Here is a 23,652-nt window from a genome sequence, read left to right on the forward strand (position 1 = left end):
ATTTATTTTTTAGAAGGAAAAGTATATTTCAAAGTATTTGAAAAACTAAATGTACCTTTCCTCCCTAAATTATTTTTGATATATGGCAAAGGAGGAGAGAATGGTCAAAAGATAAAGGGAGTGATAAATTAAGGGGGAGCTAATACTTAGTGAGAAAATGTTATGTTTTTCTTTAAATGTCATTTCAATCAAGGGGGAGCTAATACTTAGTGAGAAAATGCTATGTTTTTCTTTAAATATTTTTTCTTTAAACTGCTATATATTTACTTAACTTTTGAACTTGGTTGTCATAATCAAAAAGGGATAGATTGTTGGTGTAGGGAGCACCAAACGATCAAACCTGTGTTTTGATAATGGCAAAGGATTCAAAAGTTAAGATATCTTATTATCTAATAAGGTTGAATGAGATTGTAGGAAAAGTCCTAAGTGTTCTTAGGCAAAGGCAAAAATCCTACCTGTTGTTAGGCATGTGAAAAACCCTAGGAGGAGGTAACCTTAGGTCCTAAGGGGTAGTAACTTTAGGTTATGAAAAATCCTAGGGGGAGATAACCCTAGGTCCTAGGGGGTGGTAACCCTAGGTGGAAAGTCTTGGCGGGTCGATCACTTTGGGAGAAATCCTAGAGTCAGGGACTTTAGGTGAAAATCCTGGTAGTCGCGGACCAGGTGAAAGTCTGGACGGGTCGTGGAGTGGACGTCCAGTATGAAGACCTGAAGTCTCGGGCGCTGAGCAAAAGTCCAGTCAATCTGGAGGACCGGTTTGACAATAGGTAACTTCTCCTGAGAGGAGTAGGTGAGGATGCGTTCCCCGTTGAGAGAACAGTAGGCGTCGGTTCAACATAGGGTTTCCGGAGGAAATCCGAAAGTCAGAATTGGACACTTCGAAGACTGTTAAAAGTTATTCTTTCATATTGCTTTAGCTGCTATTTGTCTAACCCTGTTTTGCAGAAGACTAACACTTTTTGCAGGGTTAGATTCGGCCTTGATCGGTCGACCGAACGTCCGGATCGATCGACCGAACACTCAAATAGAAAGATCAGATTTCCAGCAAGCTGATCAGGTTCAACCAAGGGATCGATCGACCGAACCTGGGGTTCAGTCGACCGAACAATGGATAAGCATCAGCGTGGTCAAGCCGAGTTGATCAGACCAGATGAGCTAGAGATGAGATGATAGAATGACAGGATTGGTCGATCGAACGAAGACTTCTATCCGAGCAGAAGCACCTAGACACGAAACTGGGCAGGTTCAGAGGGTTCGGTTGACCGAACACCTAGATCGGTCGACCGATCAGTGACGAGTCAAACCTGATTCCGAGATCAATGGATCTAGATTAGGTCTGAGTTGGCTATAAAAGGAGGGTCGACCAATAGCTTTGTAGAACAACAATTCCAAGATCAAGAATAAACAATTGTTGCTCTCTCTAATGCTACTCCGACAATCTATGAAAGACTTTTATTTCTATTGTTGTCGGTAACTTTATTATATTGCAATTGTACTTAATATCTGTACCTATTTCCGGATCTATAGTGATTGGCCAACGTAAGCAATCAATGATCGCGGGCCTTGGAGTAGGAGTCGTCATAAGCTCCAATCAAGTAAAAGAAATTATGTTAGCGATTGCTTTTGATTCTTTCTTTATTTCCGCTGTGTGTTTATTTTGTGTTTTCCGAAACGAGTGAAAAAGTCACGAGTGTTATTCACCCTCCCCCCTCCCCCTTCTCCTCCTCTAGCACGTCATCGATTCTACATTAGAGTCCGCCACATCAGCAAAAGATAGACTTGATTAGAGTATTATAAATAGAGCTCTGATTCACCTAGTTTAGTACGACACTTACTGTACTTTTATTGTCACACTCTGTACTTTCGCTTTTGTTCTCCAATGCTTGTAAGAGGCTTCTCCGCCTCCGACGATTCGCTCGTAGAAGGAGATAGTAGTGAGCTTTCTTTGTCTTGGAGTAGCAATCTTTTGATTGTAAATCAAGTAAACCAGATTGTCTCGTACTCTCTTTTCTTTTCATTTCATTTTAATTTGATTAAGTGATTGTCTAATTCCATATGAAAGTTTTGAGAATGGTACTTTTGTAATTTTAGACATTCACCTCCCTCTTGTCGGCTACACAAGACTAATAATTTTGACCTATTAAAAATAATTTTAATGAAGTTGGTAAAAAATATTTCGATATCATTATATAGAATTTAGGATTTAAATTTTTTAAATTTGGATTTAGAGTTTGGTTATAACTATGTAATAATTATCTAAGTAACTTCTATATTAGTTTTAAAATGATTTTTAATAAATTTAAAGTGATTTAGATGAAATTTAAATAATTTTAACTAAATTGATAAAAAAAAATATTTTAATATAATATCTTTTAAATATAATAATTTTTTATTAAAAATGAAATAATCAATTTTTTACATTATAACAACTATTCGATTGCTACTCCACGTAGTAGTGGTTATTGATAGTTACTATATAATTATAGTGAAATTCTAAATCCTAAACTTTTGAATTTTAAATCACTCTAAATATTATTATATCAAAATGCTTTATCAATTTAATTAAACATATTTAAATTTTATTAAATTCATTTTAAATTGATCAACATTATTTCAAAATAATTATAAGCACTATTAATAACTAATACAATACTATAATAATATTCTATTAGGATTATTTCAAAATAATTATAAGCACTATTAATAGCCAATACAATACTATAATAATATTATAGGTGTTGTGCAAGATAGCAACTACAAGTAACTTTTACCTATTATAACAATTGATCGTAGTTATTACAATAACATTAAAATAAAGAACAACATTATAACAACTACAAAATAATTTTTATATATTATAACAGCTACAAAACTACAATAACACTAAAATAAAAAATATTCTCAAAATAAAATATCTCAAATACCCTGTTACTTTTTTTTTTTGGAAAAAAACACCCTTTTAATAATTTACATAATTTCCTTTTTGATTTTTTGCTTTGATTTTTTATGTTTCTTTCAGATCACGCAAACGATAGAAAATTGCTAGAAAACAAATTTTTTATTACTTGATTTTTTTTTAAAAAAAAAACTCTTCTAGATGTGATCAGATTCATTTGAATAATAAGTTAGTCACAAGAACATGATTTAATGATAGTTTACAAAAAAAAACAAAACGTATATAATCTACACAGTGGTTAAGGAGAGCTCTCTCTCAACTGATGTGGATCAACAGGTGATGGCGCCTTAGTAAGGGCACATTGCGCGGTAGTGGTCTTCGAAATGCAATGACATCGTGTATTGAGGTCGAACCAGCCAAAAGCATTACTAGGCGATCCAAACCGTAAGCGATTCCACCTGCAAAATGTTTTATCAGGAATCCATACTACAAGCAGAGCGTTTACTTGCCACACCTGCAAAATCTTTCACGACTTCCACTGCCCTACTTTTATCCAATCGCACAAGAGATCGTGCATTCAATAAGTTCCATCTACTTATGATACTTTTATCGATGGAGCATATACATTTATAGAAATAACCATATTAGACACTTGGATCCGCATTTAAGATATTGGGCCCTGAGGAATATTGCTAGCCAAAGAGTTGTAAAGAAAGCAGCTTAAACAGAATGCACGGCTAAAACCAATATGCGATCACAACTTCGAAAACATTAAGGATTTGCATACCGTGTGGAGGAGCACTCATATCCAAACACTCCAAGAGATCCAAATTTCTCCTCCGCCTCTGCAAATGAATGCCAAATTACCGATTACCGATTACCGATTACCGTGAGAACTAGTTAATGGTTATTGCAAGATAAGAAGCAAACAGTTGGGTTATATCCAATTGAAAGTAACCATAATTGGGTTCAAAATGTCACAGGCGCAAACAACACCAACTGAGCATGGCGGCATTAGCTTTTACATACAAAAGGCAACCAATTTATGATATCAGCATGTAGTGTATAGTAGGGATTTTTAGAGTCAAATGTTCTTTGCAATCAAATTGAAAGTCATTCGCCAACCTATTTTATCAATCAATTCATTAATACATCAAGTATTAAAGTGTTGGTCAATTCATATCATATTGTCTAGCAGGAAGATCCTTAAGAATATATATATCTGCCAATCCTGATGGGAAAAAATGGACACACACAGGAAGATCCTTAAAGAATATATAATTAAACTTCACCTGTTTGTGAGAAATGCCAACAATTTCCAAGATTTTTTCTTGAACTTCGTGCTTATAAATCCTCAAGCTCCCGCCACCGATCTGTGAAAAAGCATTGCAATGTTCAACATCCAACTAACAAAATTGGGCAAGGATTCTACCAGAAGCAAAGTTCATCCAAAGTTATAGGAAGAACACGTTCGTCTTGTACAGACAGATAATCTGAAACGGAAAGCAGGAATCAATTATCATACTTTGGTATGAATAAGCTGATGGGCCTGAACTATAGTGGCTGGTAGATGGTACTGATGCAGAATACTAGAACTACCCATCAATAGAAGTTTAAAGCCTTGACACATACACCATGACGGTATAAATCTGGATAGCAGTTGATATGCCCTATATCAATGAAAGCATCACAAGCTGGATGTACCTAGTTAGGTAAGTATTTCATCACCTTGACATTTTTCCCTTCAAGAGAATTTAGGTCATTTACATACCACTACAGTTGCGTTTCTGGAAAAAACTACAAGAGAATGGTCGCGTATTTAACAACTATCGAATTTCCCTTTCTTCAAAATGATGACTTGCAAACATGCAGCAGCATCATATAGATGCAGGTGCATTTTGTTTACTTCTTTACCGTGTATCTGGTCACAAATGTTGCATTATCTTGAGAAACATATATTCATATGTCCTCATTAGGAACAGATGCCAAGTGACAATTTAGATTATACAAGAAGATGACAATAACTAAAAAGCATCTCAACGCCATTGTAGACCATATCGTAAGCCAAAACGCCAGCTGAAGGGCATAAAAATAGCAGTGGCATAAAAAGAGAAACAAGCATAAAAACTCACTTTGTTTTTACTTAGTTCACACCCCAACAACTGCTAATCCAAAGCCTACAATCGTTGACTGCTTCCGATGGACAATCCACTATAAGTTGCTTCCTCAAAAGAGAAAGAGACTCATCTTTCAAAAAGAGGAGGAACGGTATCAAGTTTACCGTTCCCTTAACAATAAAGTACGAAAATATAAGAAACAAGAATACCGACAACAAATAAACCCAAAGTAGGGCGCAGTTGTCGGAGCAGTATCTTGACATTGTAACAGTGTTGTATGAGGATCTCAAAAACCGATGTCAAAGCCTCTGTTTGCAACTTGTTTTATAAGACATTCCGGGTGCCTGGATGAGCCCGGGGGCCCCGGCTCGGCCTTATCCGATCCGACTGCACCGTGAACTATCCATCTCCGAGCACATAGACTCCTTATGGGAACCTGGACTCCCTCCGGGCGCTTGAGTGGCACGATATGGACGAAGCTTTATCCGACTCCCGTCGAATTTATCCTTGTTTAGGTGCCTAGAATCATTCCGAGCGCCTAGAAGAACCCTTCCGAGCTACTAGATGTTGACATGCGCAAACCAATTGGAGTGTGTCACCTCATATGCACGTTGTGTTGGTGCAATCAACACCGATAATCAAATATATATTTTGATGTATGGCAAAAGGTTTAAAGTTAGATATTATGTATTTAATGGGTGAGTAAAGTGTGCATGTCGCTAATCATAAAAAGTCCTAATGGGTAGGGAAAATCAAGCATTAGGCATCAGGAAGACCTAGTGGGTCAGGCAGACACTAGCAAAGAGTCTTAGTGGATCAAAAACATTAGACACTAGGCAGAAGGCCAGATGAGCTAATCTGGCAATGCACTTGATGAGACCAGACATCAAGGAGCTCATCTGGCAGTGCAGTTGATGGGACCAGACATCAAATAAGGAAAGTCCTGTCGGGTCGATCAAACACTAAGCAAAAGCAGAAGTCCAAATAGGTCAGAAACTAGAGAGGTCTTTCGTTTCGGAAGACAGTGAGAATGTGTCCCAGTTGGGACAACCTTAGGATGTGATTAGACTCAAGAAACCAACATAGGTTTCGAAGTCGAGATTAGACGATCTTAACTGTCATATTAATACATACATATTTATCTGGTTCTAACTTTATTTTGCATGATCATTATTATTATACTATGCTAACTTTGTTTTGCAGAAAAATGAAATTCGACATTATCCAAAAGTTCAATCGATCGAACCAAGTGGTTGATCGATCCCCAATGATGAGATCAATTTGGATTCAAATTAAGTTGAAGACCGATAACATTATAAGTCAACCACGATCCTATTTTGGTAACTACAGATCAAATAAGAGCTAATCACACGAGGAATGAAATAACAGAGTTCATGTGATCGATCGACCAAACACATTCGGCAAGCGAAGATCGGATCAGATCAAATCGAGCAACAGAAGGATGTTCTTGGTGTTTAGTTGACCGAACATGTATTCGGTTGATCAATACAGGCTGATTTCACGGAAGATATGATCTAGGCAGATTGTGAACCAGGACACGGAACCGGGCAAATTCTAGAGGTCGGTCGACCGAAAAAGGATCAATCGACCAAATAAAAAAGTTATAAAAGAAGTCTCAAGGTCCAAGACTGTAAAATCATTCTCTAATCAATATCTCTCTGTTGCTCTGTAAGTGTTAATACGTCAAAGCTCTTCGACAACCTACACTCAATTTCATTAAGTCGCTGTCAGTAATCTATTTATTTACTTGCATTTAAATTAAAGAGGTAGTAGTGTGTTACTATTCTCTTTATCTTGTGTACAAGTTTTCGGAGAGAATTTTAGTGGATTGCCCAATCGAAATGCTCCCAGAGATCGTGGACCTTGAGTAGTTGTCGTTGAACTACGAATCAAGTAAACTGCTTGAGTCCTTCTTGCCTAGTTTTATTTTCCGCTTGTGCATCTCTGTTTTGGTTTTGTTAAAACGAAAAGAAAGGTTTTCCAACAATCAATATTCACACCCCCCCTCCCCTCATTGTGTTTTTCGGTCCTACACGTTGGCCTATGTTCAGACCATCTGGGCGCCTAGATCGAATCTGATTGTCCAGACCTCCAAGCACTTGAAACTGATTCGATCGCCCGGAGTTTACTATTCCAACCAACTTTCGATCTCAAGTCCCCGCACAGTTAGCATAACAAGCATAGTATGAGTAGTATGAGCAAGTTAGGCAGTTACAACTTGTTGGATCATTACACACATGAGAAGGGGGTGAATCACGTAGTTTTAAAAAACTTTATCTTTTTGCTTTGAAATCAAAATACGCAGCGGAATTAAACATGGAAATAGAAGCAAGCGGAAAACACAAGTACGCGATCAATTTTACTTGGTTCGGAGTCTTCAACGACTCCTACTCCAAGACCCAGATCCCGCAGACCTATCAACGGGTAATCCACTAAAAATCTTTTTTCGGAACCACCGGAAGAGGGAATCGAGTACAATAATGAATCAAGGAGAAGTGTAACAATCTACACTTTCGTTTATGCAGTAATTAAATACTTAAACAAAATCTCGTTACCCAACACTTGAAGATTCTCGAATCGAACTCGGTGTTGGACGGCTTCTCAGCAGTAGTCGAGCACAGCAACATCACATCTGAGGACGAAGTCGGAGCGGCTAGAAGCCCGAATGTTCACTTATAGGAGTTGTATATGAGTTGTGTCTGGAATGCTGCTCGAAGAGGGCTTATATAGGCTATGGAAGATGCCTTTAGCCTCCTTCGAGGAGCCTCCACAAGCAAATCTTTTCCCCTATCTTCGATCACGATAAAATCTACAACCTTCGATTTTTATCCTCTGGAAGGCGCCTTCCAGCAAGCTTAAGGCGCCTCTAGAAGCATGCTAGGCGCCTCCAACTGCTGGTTTGACGCAGAAATCTTCCGGAAGCTATATCTTTTGACTCCGAACTCAAAATTAAGCTCTGTCAGTTGTCACACGTGCAAAATTCGAAGGTTTACGTTTGTCTCTACAACAGAGTTAGAAAAATATATGCATGACTAGTTTATATAGATTTATGAGTTAGATCCTGTCTCACCGAGACCAGGATCTAGTCATGGTCTCAATTTAGGTTTCCAAAAAGAACATAAATTGGACCAACGTCTACTGTCCCCTTAAACAGGACGCATCCTCACTGAGTCACTCTCCTCTGACTTACCTCCACTTACCAAATGTCAAGTTACTTCTTTGACGTCCAATCTGACCCACCAGGTCTTCCTGCTGGAATTACACATCCGGATTTCGCCAATCGGGAATCATACATCCCGACCTATCGGAATTACACATTCGGACTTCAACCTATCGGGAATTGAACATCCCAACCTCCTGTCAGAATCCCACATCTGGACTTCACCAATCAGGGATCGCACATTTCAACTGTATGGTATCTGGTCCTCTTGACCCGTCAAGTTAGTCAACCCTGTGCACTCGGTAACAAGGTTAGATCAACAACACATATAACTTTAATTCACTTGTTATTTATAAAAACTCAGGTCTGATCATTGGTGCCAACTGCACCAACACAATTATCCCGATCTCAACTCAAGATTTCCAATTAAACCCCAGTTTGGATCGATACCTACTATTCTCTTAAAGGGAGCTCGTCCTTACTTGTTCTACTTTTCAGAAGAACCACTCCACTCAGGAGAGTTTACCGGTTGCTAAACATCTGGTCCTCCAGACCTATTTGAACTTTTTCTTAACATCGATCCTCCAACATCAAGGCTTCCTTTAATATCTGATCCTCGCTAACCCATCGACTTGCTAGATGTCTGCTCCGTTGGCCCATCTAGACTTTCTGCCCGGTGTCCTCGATCTACCAAGTTTTCCACCTTTGCTTAGTATCCGGTCCAACTGACCTATTAGGACTTTCAGCCAATGTTGCAGAAAGCGCTAGGCGCCAATCAAGCGCTCGACTGGCGCCTAGCGTCTAGAGCGCCTAAGCAACACCTAAGCGCCACCTAGGTGTTTAGGAAATGAACATCAAATTTGCACAATTGCAAGTAGTAGAAAACAGTAAATATCAAAATGAATATCAAGTAAACACCAAAATGAATGAATTGGTTGAACAGACCGAACAGACCAAATATCTTTATTTTAAAAAAATCACCTGGACCGAACAGACCGACCGCCTATTTGGAGCCTAGGACCGCACACAAACAATACTGCCTACTTTGTCCAAATAGATGATTTTCGATTCGGCTAGGGGTCACCTAGGCCGAAATCTGCAACATTGCTTTCAGCTGCCTAGTATCCGGTGAACTTGACCTATTAGGACTTTCCTTTGAGCTACTTACACACTTGATCAATCCAGTTAGATCAAGACAAAACTTAACTTTGGACCTTTGTCATTATCAAAATTAGGGATTATCTTGTGTTCCCTTCACTAACACAATTGACTCAGAGCTATAAAAAGGCAGCCCGTGCACGAAGCTCCCGCCAATACAGGGTATTGGGAAAGGGTTGAACACATTGAATCTATTGTACGCAGTCTTATCCTACATTGTAAGAGGTTGTTTTCGCGACTCATGACCATAAGGTCACACGACAACAACTTTACTATTGTGCTAAGGCTCCCCTTCTTGACTCAAAGCTATATAACCAAAAAAAATAGGACTCTAAGCTCCATCATAGCATGATTCTTTAGTCACTATTTGAATTATTAATAGAAACTCATTCAGAAATATGCTTTCGCAAGCTTTGTATCCAATGATGAACTATAGAATAAGTCATGCAACTCTAGATGAAATTGTTTGCCGACTCTTTGCTTCTCCCAAGTGGAAAAAAAAATGTAAATCATAAATTTGTTTTTTCTCTAGCAATAATGATTTGGTGAACACCAATTATACCATCTTCCATACAGCACATCGTGTGTTTGAATTACTTTGTTAGTGAGTATGGCATATGCATATATAACATACCTTTCATCTAAATATGAACAATTCTATATCCAACAAATTATCAAAACTATGACAAAAAACATATTGTACTCACGCCCATCTAGTTCATCTAGTCATTGCAGATGAACAAAAGGCCAAGACTATGAGGAATTGGCACTCGATGACCTGTAACCAAATAACACCTCAACAATATGCACTTACATCCATTAGCTCCAGACTAAAGCGAAGGTCAGGCCTGTCCGATCCATAATGTTTCATTGCTTCAGCATAGGTAAGTCTAGGGAAAGGATTTGGAAGTTGAACTCCTGCTATCTCTTGAAATATCTGACAAGATAATGACTGTATCCATCAAATTCACAGAAATGACGATTTATAATAGTCCAAATAAATGTAATAACATTAAGTGTCAAACAAATTGAAGTTCTTAAGTAAAAGAGATGACAAGAAGAAAAAGAATAACACAGACAAGCCAGATTTAGTTCTCATTAAGTTTCAGCATGTCCTCCAAAGGTGTAAAGGCCAATTCCATATCAAGTTGTGTAAACTCAGGTTGCCTATCTGCTCTCAAATCTTCATCTCGAAAGCACCTTAAACAAGTGTTAGCCAAAAAAAAAAGATAAGAAACATGAAAACCATTTTTTTAGTGATTCAAGTTGGCTATTGTGGTGCTTGATAAAAAAAAATAATTGTTGATGGATACTCTATACTCAATAAAATAAGCTACTTTAGTAAACAGGGTTGTACTCTGCTACGAGCTTAATAACATAATAAATCCATTTTATAATCCAAAAGTATAACTAAAAAAATACTTTTAGTTTTACATTTCTAGGAACTCTAATAGGCAAGAAATATGACAAGGCCACATAATAGCTGCAACAAGACAACCTCAATAAGTAAATTCAGGAGAATAAAAAAAATCTGCGGAACAGAGAGAAGAAATTATATTAGTTTCTTGGAAGTTACCTGGCAATCTGATAATATTTCTCAAAACCAGATACCATTAGCATTTGCTTGAACAACTGTGGACTTTGAGGTAAGGCATAAAATGTTCCTGGCTTCATAAATTAAAACAGAAGAAAAAAAGAAACAACATTTTAAGTGGAAGAAGAGTGAATATTACAATGTTAATGTAAATGGTAAAAATATCTCCTCAAACCATAACAAATGATATTATGATGTGCATCCAGTTGCCTCAGATACAAGAATTATTGAGTGTCCTAAAGTCCAAGAATCATATACAAGATCTACAATTTTGTTGTAGGTGACTTTGGATAAAGAAGTTACAGGCAAGAGTCCTCAATTCTACATACTCTACGATTGATAATAAAATAAAGACACCTTGTACATTGATATACATGTCAAGATTTAGTCATAGTCAACTTTGATTAAAGAAGTTGCAAATTTACATATGATTCACAAACTCTATGCAATGCACAACGGCCTAAATAAATAACAGCTATATGTTGACTATAAATTCAAAAATGTAATGGTGCAAACTTATTTCTTGCAATTGAATATATAATAGGAGTAACAAAATAACTGCAAATAACCCGCTTTTTCTAAGTTGTTTCATAATCCATAGCGAAACTCAGCCAAAAGCCTGATAGCTGAACATATTTCAATTTTCCAAGTCAAGTTGCAATTGATGTGCTATATTATTCACCTCCACACTAGCCAAATTGCCACAGAAAACATGTGATGTCACGCCCCCAGAAGAGTCCCTGTCCGAGAAAATTTCGGCAGCATCTCCCCTGTACGGTGGACAATCAAAATTTTCTACAAGCACTAAATACTCAGCCACAGGCGGCTGGAATAATAACAGTAATAAAAATCAATCACCACGCAGTTTATATATATATTCAGCCTCTGGCTGACACAACCACGCAGTAATAATACTCTGACTCAAAAACCACCCTACTCAACTACACTCGTAAAGCTCAAAACCGACGAACTCACCTCTTCTGCCATCCAGGCAGGCATGTAGTAGAATAAAAACCAAATCCAAATCCATCGATATAATAAAATCTATAACATGTCCATAAGCAAATAAATCCAGAACATAACAAGTTCAAATAGTCTAAAACAGAAAGAAACCAAAGAAAAACCAAACATATCCTGGAGGTCTGCAGGACCAGCACTATGTGCAGTGAGGACTAGCGACTGGAACTCCCTCCTGACAAAGATCAACCTGAAAATATCAACAATGGAGGCGGGGTGAGTCCAGCACAACTGATATGCAAAGTAAAGAAACAACACCTAGCACTAATCAGATACCTCGATAAAAGATAAGAATGCATCCGAAATAAACAGAGAATATCGTACTAACCAGTCCCGAGTATAAGGTCAAACAAGTCAAGGATAAGGAAACTCAGATGATGTCAAACATAGTATCCAATACGCAGATATAAACGCAAAGAAACACAAACACAGAATAAATGATCATGATGATGCTAACGACGGCCCCGGTCACCCCCGACGCCATCGATCATCTCATACAAAAGTGAGGCCGAGTGGGTAGGGCTGTGACATGTCGTCACTACTCCTGATGAGTGACCGAGTGGACGGATGCCGGAGTACACCTATCCTCCTACCCCAAATCATATGGGGAGCGAATGCCTCAACTCCCAGACTCAAAGACGGGAGGAATCACGGATAACACGCGGTCACACTACCCACGAGCGACCAACGGTGTTCAATGAGTCCCCGCCGCAACACACTCATCCCGAATCGACCACTAACCCACGAGTGGTGGTGCAGATTCACGAATCGACGATGTGTCAACAATAATGGAGCGGATTATCGCAAAGACGCAATCATGCAAATGATGCATGGCAATAACCATATAAACATCCTGACCTAATCCATATATATAGAAAAGTGCACCCTAGGTCAACGAATCATATCGAATCAAAGGTACACAGAAGGTATAAAAACCTAGGTCCTGAACATGGTCAAGCATGGCATATCACTACCCCTATAAGCATGTATAAACAGGTAAAATATACCTGAGATGCAAAACCAATCAATCAATCAAGCATGTACTAGTGTTTAACCGAAACAGATAAGAAACACAATTAATACAACATGTTAATTTAATTACTAAGCATATCAAATGACATAAGTCAAAAGTACCCGCCTCCAAAAATAGAAAGGTCCAATCTAGCAAATCCAAGTCGAGACGCCCGTCTCGAATCAGAGTCCTGCGTCAAAACAGTATATATATTTATTTAGCTAAATCCAAACGAAATAGCTAAATAAAATTCCCAAAACTGAATTAGGACAAACCCTAATCACCACAATACAATTTATCTAATTAAACCTTCAATCAAACCTGCACATGATCATCATCTAAAATAATCAAATCCAATCATGATCTACATAAAGGATTAATTATCTAATTCAATTCTACATATGATCATGAATTCAAAATGATACTATGATCCACAACCAAGATCAAATACCTACACATAAGCCTAATTCAACTTAACCAATTGGTATCAAACTTACTACACATCAGGTATCAATCACCCTACACATACCTCAATCTCCAATCCTCTGTTCTTGATCCAAAACCACTGATGATGCTGATTTGAAGGCTGCCAAAAATCAAAAACACCCCACAATACACCAAACCTCACCAATCCGTGACCTAGACTAGAAGCAAAGAAAAACATGAACTGAGATCTAGCCACAAACCTAATTCCACAGCTAGGTATGGCCCTTACCTTCCCAATTCGGCTACGGCAGAAATCACTAAGCAGTGGCGTCGCACTGTGCAGAGGTGCGGCGGTGCTTTGCTGAGGACAAACGGCCGGCGTCAGTGGGCAGAGAGGAAGATAATCGGGTGGCTTGGTGCGTCGCCGGCGGCTAGGGCACCGAGACAGAGAAGAGGTGAGGAGATAGCCGGGATGAGGTACACAGCCCGGACGGTGGTGGTTTGTGCTAGGGCACGGCGACGTCGTCGGCAGAGAAGAAGGGATAGGAGAAGAGAGGCGTCGGCGCCGGTTAGGGCAAGGAAAGAAGTCGGGCGCGCGGTGGTTTCGGCGTCGGGTGCACGGGAAAGAAACGGAGAGAAAAAAAAAAAGGAATAACTAAAAAGAAAATAATATTTAAAAGAAAATCACGATTTCATTTAAATAGGAAGCCCAAACAGTTTTCCTAACCCAAATTTTATCCCCATGAACTTATCCGTAAGAGTTCAAAAATTCTAAAAATTTCCAAAATTCCCTTAATCATATTCGCTTATTTCCTAGATTTTACATTCTCCCCACTTATAAAAATTTGGTCCCCAATTTAATTAATCAAACATACTAATGTATAATAATAATAAATGAACAGTAAATAAACTCACATACCTCAAGTGAAAAGACGGGGATATCGAGCTCGGATAGTGTCCTCGAGCTCCCAAGTAGCCTACTCGTCCGAATGATGCCGCCATCCGACTTTAACCATGGATGGTCTTGTTCGCAATCGACGCTCCTTCCGGCCGAGAATCCGCATCGAACCTCCTCAGGTAATGTCGGTGAAAGGAGGACCGAGATTATCTATCAACACACGATCGATCGTGCACGATCTCCTCAACGTAGATGCGGAATACGGCATGAACGCCCGCCATGACTAGTGCCCACCGATAAGCTATCGCTCCAATCTTTCCGAGATCCGGAAAGGTCCAATTTATCGCGGAGCTAGGAGGTCAATCTCTTCACCCCTTTCGTGGGTGAAACTTGTAGAAATACCTGGTCGTAAATGGAGAACTCTAAGGGTCTCCGACTCCGGTCAGCATAACACTTCTGGCAGTCTTATGCCTCTGACATCCTCTGTCTGATAATATGGACCACTTTGCCTCACGTTGAGCTCTATGAGGTCTCAACAACTGGGTCCCTCAGATTCTCGTCCTGATCGACGACTGAGCAACTATGGTAACAAGACTACCATGCTCTGTCTGTCCCTGTTCCTCAATGTCTAACTCAGAGAAATCCTGAATCAAATCTGTGACCACAACTCGGTGGCAAGCTAAAGTCCCTCTGGACCTCTAGCTAAATGCATCGGTAACCACATTAGCTTTTCCCAGGTGATATCTAATGGTACAATCATAATCAAAAAGACACCTCAGATACCACACCAAACACATATATACATATCACAACTCAGATTAAATCGACAAAATGCCTCCATCAAAACACCACCGATGTACTTATACTACATCTCGGATTTAATCAACAAGATATCTTCAATAATACCTCCAGATACATACACCCAACTACATATCTATGATCCACAAGGAACCTTCAAACCATAACAGAACATGGATACATATACTATTTGCAAATGGACAGTCTACCACAGGACTCCTACAACCCAAAACAATCATGATATACATGCAAAATCAGCATACCAGCTCAATCAAAGAGACCAACCTTATGCTACCAACACTCATGGGTTACCGGTATATCTAAACAAAATTCATGCATATGTATCAAGCATGAATACATCAATCAAAGGCAACCCAAAATAAAGCAGCCTAATCATCCAGTAACAACCCTGCTCTAGGTTCAAAGGAACTGGTATCGGACAAGAAAAATATACACACCGTGGTATAACATTGCCAGTCAATGTCATACACTACCAAGACTATATCCAATGAGAAAAATTTTATCATCATAAATCCAAATGTACTCTCCCAGTTTACACTAGTAACAATTGTATCCCATAAGTGTTAAGCAATTAGCTCTACACTTCCTTACACCAGCGGGGTCACATATCCCAACGCACCCTCTAAGTTATCCCACCAGGTATATACAGTCCACGGTCAAAGTCTTCATGGAATAGGATACATCGATCCTTTATAAACTATCCAAACTGAAAATGATTTCTGACTAAATCAGTCCTTCCCACGTCAGTACAAAACATGTACTCAAATGTGCTCTAGATACATAACTAAGCACAAATAACCTAAAGGTTCGAACCTCTAAAAATAGAGTATGGCAATCCTCTACTGATCAACCAACAAAACTAAATCATTCATCTACTAACTAATCAAGAATACCTTAATCCTCCACAAGCAACTAAGATATATCCAACCACATAATATCATATGTATAAATGTGTACGACCCAAAAGAAAAAGTCAGAATTTAAAAACATCATGACACTCTTATTTTTTTTTTCCTCAAAAATATCAGCCCACATAATATCAGATGAATCAGTCTCTATTCCCCATGAGAGCAAGTTGACATTCAAAAACATCAAATCATTATTTATCCACATAGTCCAATATCAGAAGATGCAAATATCAATTTTATCATCCTGTTAACTAACCACAACTAACCAGATTTATTAAAAATCTCATAGGCACACTCTAAACCATAAACTCTCTAGCACCCAATTTATAATCTGATCACGAATTCTAATCATCAAACCTGTTAATATTATACATGACACCCACTATGTCACCATCAGCGACAACCCAAATAATAGATCATCAAAATAGTTATCCACTAATAGATCATCAAAACAAATATCCAGTAATAGATCATCAGACAACCACATAACATTTACCCTCACAAACCATTAGAAATCAACATATCACAATATCTGATCTCCCAATATCCCTCAACCTCAAATCATTCTCAACAATGATCAAACATGATAACTCTCCAATGACCAATTTTCATCGTATCGGATACCTTAATATCCAAAAGATACGAGTATAAAAACTCTACTGGCTAAGTCCACAGGAATATGTAGGTATCATCCATTAGCCAGCTAACAATAGCAGAGGCTGGTATGTCCTCCATCTCCTAACCAACTAGTAGTAACAAAAGCTAAAACTACTGGTGGTAAGATATACAAAATCATCAGAGATTATAATCCTTTATCTCTATTAAGGTCAACCATCCTCAATGGCTAACTCATCACAAGTAATATGTGCTACAGCAACCAGACAGGTACTAAATAAAGAATGCTAATACCTGTCATAAACTATAAAATTAAACATCATACCTATATGCCGTCTGGAGATGTTCCGTCGCTGTCCAGTCCCCAACTTGACCTCAAAATTTCCGATCATAAAAATAACCGGAAATCCATATAAATCCGAAACAGAAATCCAAACACAATCGTAATGGAAAAATCCATGTCACTTAAACAACTACCCAGTTTGACTCGCAAACTTGGGTTAATCCAAAAATCCATAATACCTAAAGCAGGTGTCATAACCCACTCTGATAACAATAAATTGATATCAGATAAATTCCGAAAATACAAAATACAAAAATCCAACAAGTATCGCCAAACTTTGCACTCTGATACCAAGTAAATATACGAAAACAAAAGATCGTATAACTTGGCTCTCATGGGGAATAGAGACTGATTCATCTGATATTATGTGGGCTGATATTTTTGAGGAAAAAAAAAATAAGAGTGTCATGATGTTTTTAAATTCTGACTTGTGAAACTGCTAATCTTGTTTCAGCCATCTATTCATATGTTCTGAAGCAAAATAGATCACTCTATGACAACAAACGCCATAGGAAATCATCATCCTTTATCATCAAAGTTCTTGAGCTTTATTTAACAAGAAGTTCAGAGTAATATGAAGGATATCATTTTTTTCACAATTTTTTTCCTGATCCAAAAACACTTGTGTTTGTCATGCAAAATATTCACTTTTGCAGTTATAGACTATTAAAAAAACAATTCTAGATCAATGACAACAACATGAAATATCGGTAATAGATTACATGCACTAGCATACAAATGAAAACAAAAAGTTCATATAAAAAGCTCTATTTACCTGAATATGCGATGGCACAAGATAATTACATGCACAAGATAATCACGTGCACCTGGACCGAGATAATATTAGAGTCTCAATCTACCTTATGACCCAAAATAAAACAATTATCAAGCGGATACCCATTTTGGAGGGAACAAAAAAAACATTAGTTGCCTATCGGTTATGCAACTAAGAAATGAAGAGCAGATTTGTTAAATGACAACATAAAGAAGGATTCAAGTCTTTAGTCATGTCTAATAAAACACTAGTTAAACAATCCTTACATTAATTTGCTTAAATTTGGGTTTTGTGATGCACGGCAAAAAGCTAGCATCAAGGATGGTTAATTAATGCCTTTAACTAAATGAAATGTCCATCAGGTGCATTAATTAGGATTTCATGGTGCATCTGTCTTCCTAAACATATTATATAGTGATATCAACTTAAATATCATAGTTTTGGTTCATTAAAGTATTGTTTTGTTTTCCAAGTCTATCCAAACAATATATGCAAGACAAAAATAAAGAAGTTCAGTTTTTACAGAAGGATAGAATTTCCATAATATACATGTAAAATACGGTAACCAGATAATATTAAATAATAGGGGTTATTGGATGAATAACCTTATCGGAATTTTTAGAATTTTTTCTGGATTTAATCGGAGCTCATATGACTGGGTTAAGAGGGACGGATCGGTTAAGCTAGAAAAAAAAACCTGTTTGGAATACCCGGAGGTGGGAGTTGATTGAGAAACAGATCTAGGGTTTAATCAAAATTTCCCTTTCCCTGAGTTTTAAAAACATCTCCCTATGCCCTAGCTCCCACATCGCCCAAAAGGATATCAAAACACCACCGTCGATCCCATCTTCACTGGTCTCCACAGTCGCTAGACCTAATTCTTGGCGAAGAGGAAGCTGTGGACAAGGACTTGGTAAGGCATTTTGAATTTGGGGTTCTAGGTTGATAGTATTTAGGATTCAGACCCTAGTAAGGGATATTGTGCTAACTGTTGGTTGTTTTGGCAGCAACCTTTTTCGGCAGCAGCCAACGGGTCAAGTGGGGGCGCTATGGATTTAGGTGAGTTTTGATTGATGCTTGAATTTAAATCTAGGTTGATTGGTGACATGGTTGGGGTAGTTAAACTAATTTGATTATGAATTTAATTAGTGATCAGTGGAGTTAGAAGAACTTATGATGGAGTTTTGATTTCATGATATGTTGTGGTTTGGTTAACTAGTGGTTGGTTTTCAAGATCATTATCAGATTTGAGTTAATTGAAATTGAGGTGTTGTTTTGAGGAGATGAATAGTTATTCCTTTTGCTAATTTAGTTAGGACGGAGGTTATTTTGATTAAGTATCAATCAATAGGTAGATGATGACAACTTGGGATCAAAGCTGCTAAAAAGGTTGATTGTATTAGGGCTAAGCGATGATCGTGTTTCGATTAGGGCTATCCTAATTGGTTTAGTTGTTTGATTCGTGTGAGAGTAGCTAAATAATATCTATGCGTCCATAGACACTGATTTGGGGCGAGCAGCACAACGTGGATTTTATTCTGATACGATCTACGTATAAAGGCGGGTACTTCTTACTTTGACTCTATAGTTCTTTGAACCTAGTACATGAACTATTTTGGATAAGGATTGTTTTACCTTGACTCCACTCTTATTTTTCCTGCGCTTGATACTTCCACGTGATCTTTGAGATATTCGTTTCCATATCTATACAGTCTCTTGTTGTTGTCCATGATAAGTAGCAGATACTAGATACCATGTTCAGACGCTTTGTTTATTTACGTACTATATCGAGTACGCCGGCTCCATGAGCATACCTAATTTTACTTATATGGTATGACAGTTGTTTGTTTATGCACCGATCGAGTACGCCGACCCACGTATAGCATACCCAATTTTTACTTATATGGTATGATGATTGTTGTTTGTTTATGCGATCAGACGGTACGATGGTTACGAAGATACCCAATTTACGCTTATATTCGTATGATGATTGTCGTTCGCGTCATATCCTCGCACGTCAACGACTAATTCTCCTCGGTCGAGAGTCGTTGATCGGTCGCGTCCTCGCCACTCGAGATAGTGGTACGGAGTTGATGTCTTGTCTTGCGCCGCTCGACCACCGGGTAGTGGTAGCTGAGTTACGAAGAAGGACCTGTCGCAGATGTAGCTAGTTAGCTACTACGCAATCTGCCTTCGGCCACCGAGAGGTGGTAGCTGAGTGGTGTACGATCATTATCGACCCGCCTCACTCACAGTGGTCAGGTGCGTAGGGTGGGCGGGAGTGATCATCCGTGTATACACTGTTTGTTTATGCTGCCATCGCTTACTGTTGTTGCTCACTTATGCTGTTATGCTTGCTTATGTTGAGATATACCCTCGTTGTGGGTGTTTAGTCCTTGGTTTACTTATTGGAAGTTTGTATATACCTTACATATGTTCTCTGTAGTTATGAGCAGTACTGTAGCAGATTAGTACTACTTCTGACCTTCTATTACTAGCCTAGGATATGGTTTCAGATATGAGCATTTATTGTGATTTTATTTTTAGTATGCTATTTTCTTTATGAGACTGTATACTCTTGGCTCACTTTCTAGTTGTATTTTATGTCCATGCACTATCTTTCCTTACCCGCTGAGTTCCAATACTCACTACCCACAAAAATGATTTTTCTTTCGCCAGATAACAGGTAGATGAGTCTTGGATGCTTGGAGAGTTCCGGCTGTCAGTCCCATGTCACACTCGAGGATAGTCTTCTTCTTGGTTTTGTTACTGATTAGGTGGTATGTTGATTTTGCGTATTTTGTTTTCCAATAAGTCGATGTGAATTTTGGAGTCTAGTCTGGTGGTTGCATGTATTTTAGTTAGTGACTTTGTTGGTTTTACATTCGTATTATTTTATGGTTTTCCGCTGCGTTTACTTACAGCCGTGTGAGCTGTTATTATACTGCGTGGTTGTGTGTTTATTTCATTGTTATCCAGCCGGGTAGGTTGAGTATATTAAATTGCGTGGTTATGTGATTTCTATTTTATGTATGTTCCAGCCGTGTGGGCTGATAAATATATATATGTTTGTGTATGTATATTGTTTCATATTGTCACTGGTACAGGGGAGATGCTGTCAAAATTTTGTCGGTAGGGACTCCTCCGGGGGCGTGACAATACAAGGGCTCAAAGAAAAATATACTTGATTTTAGAATGTGATAGCTCCACAAAATCATGTTCATCCTCCAAAAATCTCCAGATGAGCTTCACAACTTTATGCCTCAATCTCAAATTGAATTTCATGTGTGCACGGTGTAGATCAAGGAACTGATATCTGAAATCAATTCACAATTTTATAACAGAACATTTGAGTTAGATAATCTAATAACAATTTTCACAAAGGAATAAGCAGCTTGTCTCTCAGCTCTGCTTAAACATCAACGATCATTCCAAATATAAAGATTTCATGTTTAAATGATCAAGAGATAAAAAAAAAAAACAAAGGTATATGACATGTAAAGGAGAGTTACATCAGAAGTCTTATGCATGAATGGGAACAATGTCTCTTTTTCATACTTATTTAAGCAAACTAGCAAAACCTGAAAGAGATAAATAAATGCAAGAAACTAAGCTGCAAGTGGAACAAAACAGCATGCAACAAGCATCCGTCATGGGTCATGACTAGTATGAACATATTCATATATGATAAACAAAGTCAATTAGTTCTAATCCTGAATCCAAGTGACTGATGCATCTCTCATTATATTAGCAATGGAATAACAGAAACATACACACTAATGTGTTCAATCAAAAACGTCATGTTAGTATAAAAGCAAGAAATTTTAAATAACTACCTTAATCTGATTTCTTCGGTTATAGTATCCTTTACATTGTCTGAAATGGTAACTGGAAAAGGCAATGCACGATTTACAGGAAATAATCCAATGATATGCTCTGCAGCAACCTGTTATGTGAGGGAAACTTTTGGTTATCACTTTGCAAGTTAATTGTCTGATAGAAAAATAGGTAGTGTCATAGTTCTCAGCAGTAAAACATTTTGACCATCCTTTGCACAAAAGTTTTCATCCAAGTTGATTCATAATAAACATATAGAAAATGCAAGAATCAGTCAAACAGGTCTCCTCTGCAACAACATCAAGCATACGATTAGCATAGTAAGCACTGAATAATCATCGACTATCTAGAATCATAAGAGAGTTTAGGGGGGAAAAGACCATCTTTTTAGCTCAACAACTAATATAACAAGGATGCAACAAACTCCCGGTACCTCTAACTCCCCATTCATCTGAATAATCAATAACCATCTAGAATCACAAAAAAGTTTTTTTTTTTGAAAAAAAAAACATTGTTTCAGCTCATCAGCTAATATAACAAGGATACAACAAACTCCCAGTACCTCTATATCCCCATTCTGCATCTTCTTGTTCACAGACTCCAGTGGCCGAGACCTCACTGTCCCTCTACAGCAACCACATACTCTACTCTCATCTTGTTTGCAGTTAAATAAGCTTCCGGATAATCATTAGGAAGCGTGGTAACCTGTAGAAGACGTCGAGCGACCGCATCACCAGATGCAACAAAATTTTTCTCTAACCCGAGACATGGATTGAAAGAGAACCGTGACAATGGAATCTACCTGGACGATTCCAGAGCTGTCTCTGAGGTTGAAGAATGTGAGGCCGCCGTGAATCCGGTGGAGAGCTACCCAGACACAGAGCCTGACTCGTTTGCCGACGTCATTGGTACCTAACTCGCCGCAATAGCCCGTTCTGGGGACCCATAGAAGCCGAGAAGAGGAGGGAGGGTCCAAGGGAGGACTGGAAGCTACGGTTTCGGTGGCAGTAGGAGGGGGAGAAAGGGATGAGGAGGCCGAGGGCGAGGAGAAAGAGGATAGAGGGGAAGCGGAGAGTGGCCTGATGGGGGTGCGAAGGCGGGGGTTGTAGAAGCGAGACCGGGCGAAGCGAGCGAGAGGAGGTGAGAGGACGAAGGGCGACAACGAGGGGAGGACGGCGGCCGCCATGGACGGATAGCAGCTCGATGACTAGAGCATTCGTGTACGCCGAGCTCCTTCGATGCCACCACTTCAACCCCACGGTCAAAAAGTAAAACCTCCTGTTCACTAAAAAAAAAGTGAAAACAAAAAATTCTCAATAACAACTTTCTTATGATTCCATATTTGTTTTTATTATGTCATGTTCGGATGAATTTAGTGGTTAGCATATAAAATACTATCATCGTGAAGTCTGGAGTTCGAATCTCGACAAAGTCAAGATAAATATCTCCCTTATGTGTTAGTCACTATTCCAAAGGCTAATAGCTGCCCATGATAACATATTTACTTTTTTTTTGCCACCATATTTATTTTTATTATATATATTTCATATCTCTTCTCCAATCCTACTTTATCTTATATATAATTAAATTTTTATAAAATATAAATCTATAAATTAATAATACTCAAAATAATATCAATTTTAACATTCATTAACCCTTTGTAATTTGATGTTCACTCGTCCTTTATTTTTTAATATTTTAGTATTTTTACTTTTTTAAGAAAAACTTTTAAAAACATTAACGTTCAATTTTAAACCTTTAGTCTTTCACTGTTCAACGTGTGTGTTTTTTATTTTTTAATAATAAATATTGAAAAAAATTATTGATAATGGAGCGGCTCTACAAACACCGTCATTTCATCGTTTGAGAGACAGACCTCCCTTTCATCTGTACCTTACACTATATCAAAGAGTTCTTATTGAAGATACTCTTAGTGAATTGTTCAAGCGTGGCAACAAAATGATAATTAGGAGCAACACAACGAACTGATTCATCGACAGATTTGTTAGTTGTAAACACTAAATCCAATTTTACTGATGGTCATACCGACGGAAAA

At 38.1% G+C, this 23,652-nt stretch overlaps 1 long non-coding RNA gene and 1 pseudogene across 2 annotated transcripts; both read right to left on the bottom strand.

Annotated features, from left to right (window-relative positions):
• Positions 1-3,061: 3,061 nt before the first annotated feature.
• On the bottom strand, positions 3,062-10,922 carry LOC122052176 (annotated as a pseudogene).
• Positions 10,923-13,105: 2,183 nt separating this feature from the next.
• LOC122052177 lies at positions 13,106-22,862 on the bottom strand. 2 transcript variants are annotated; one of them, XR_006131934.1, is made up of 5 exons: positions 22,399-22,862; positions 22,159-22,301; positions 21,596-21,705; positions 17,760-17,811; positions 13,106-13,165 (listed from the first exon to the last, which is right to left on the bottom strand). It is a non-coding gene; the product is annotated as an uncharacterized LOC122052177 (long non-coding RNA). The 2 variants fall into 2 exon arrangements; XR_006131935.1 differs by lacking the exon at positions 17,760-17,811 and having other exon boundaries at positions 13,129-13,165; positions 22,399-22,861.
• Between the last annotated feature and the right edge of the window lie 790 nt (positions 22,863-23,652).

This window comes from Zingiber officinale, chromosome 3A (assembly GCF_018446385.1).
Source record: "Zingiber officinale cultivar Zhangliang chromosome 3A, Zo_v1.1, whole genome shotgun sequence".
Classification (NCBI taxonomy): Eukaryota; Viridiplantae; Streptophyta; class Magnoliopsida; order Zingiberales; family Zingiberaceae; genus Zingiber; species Zingiber officinale.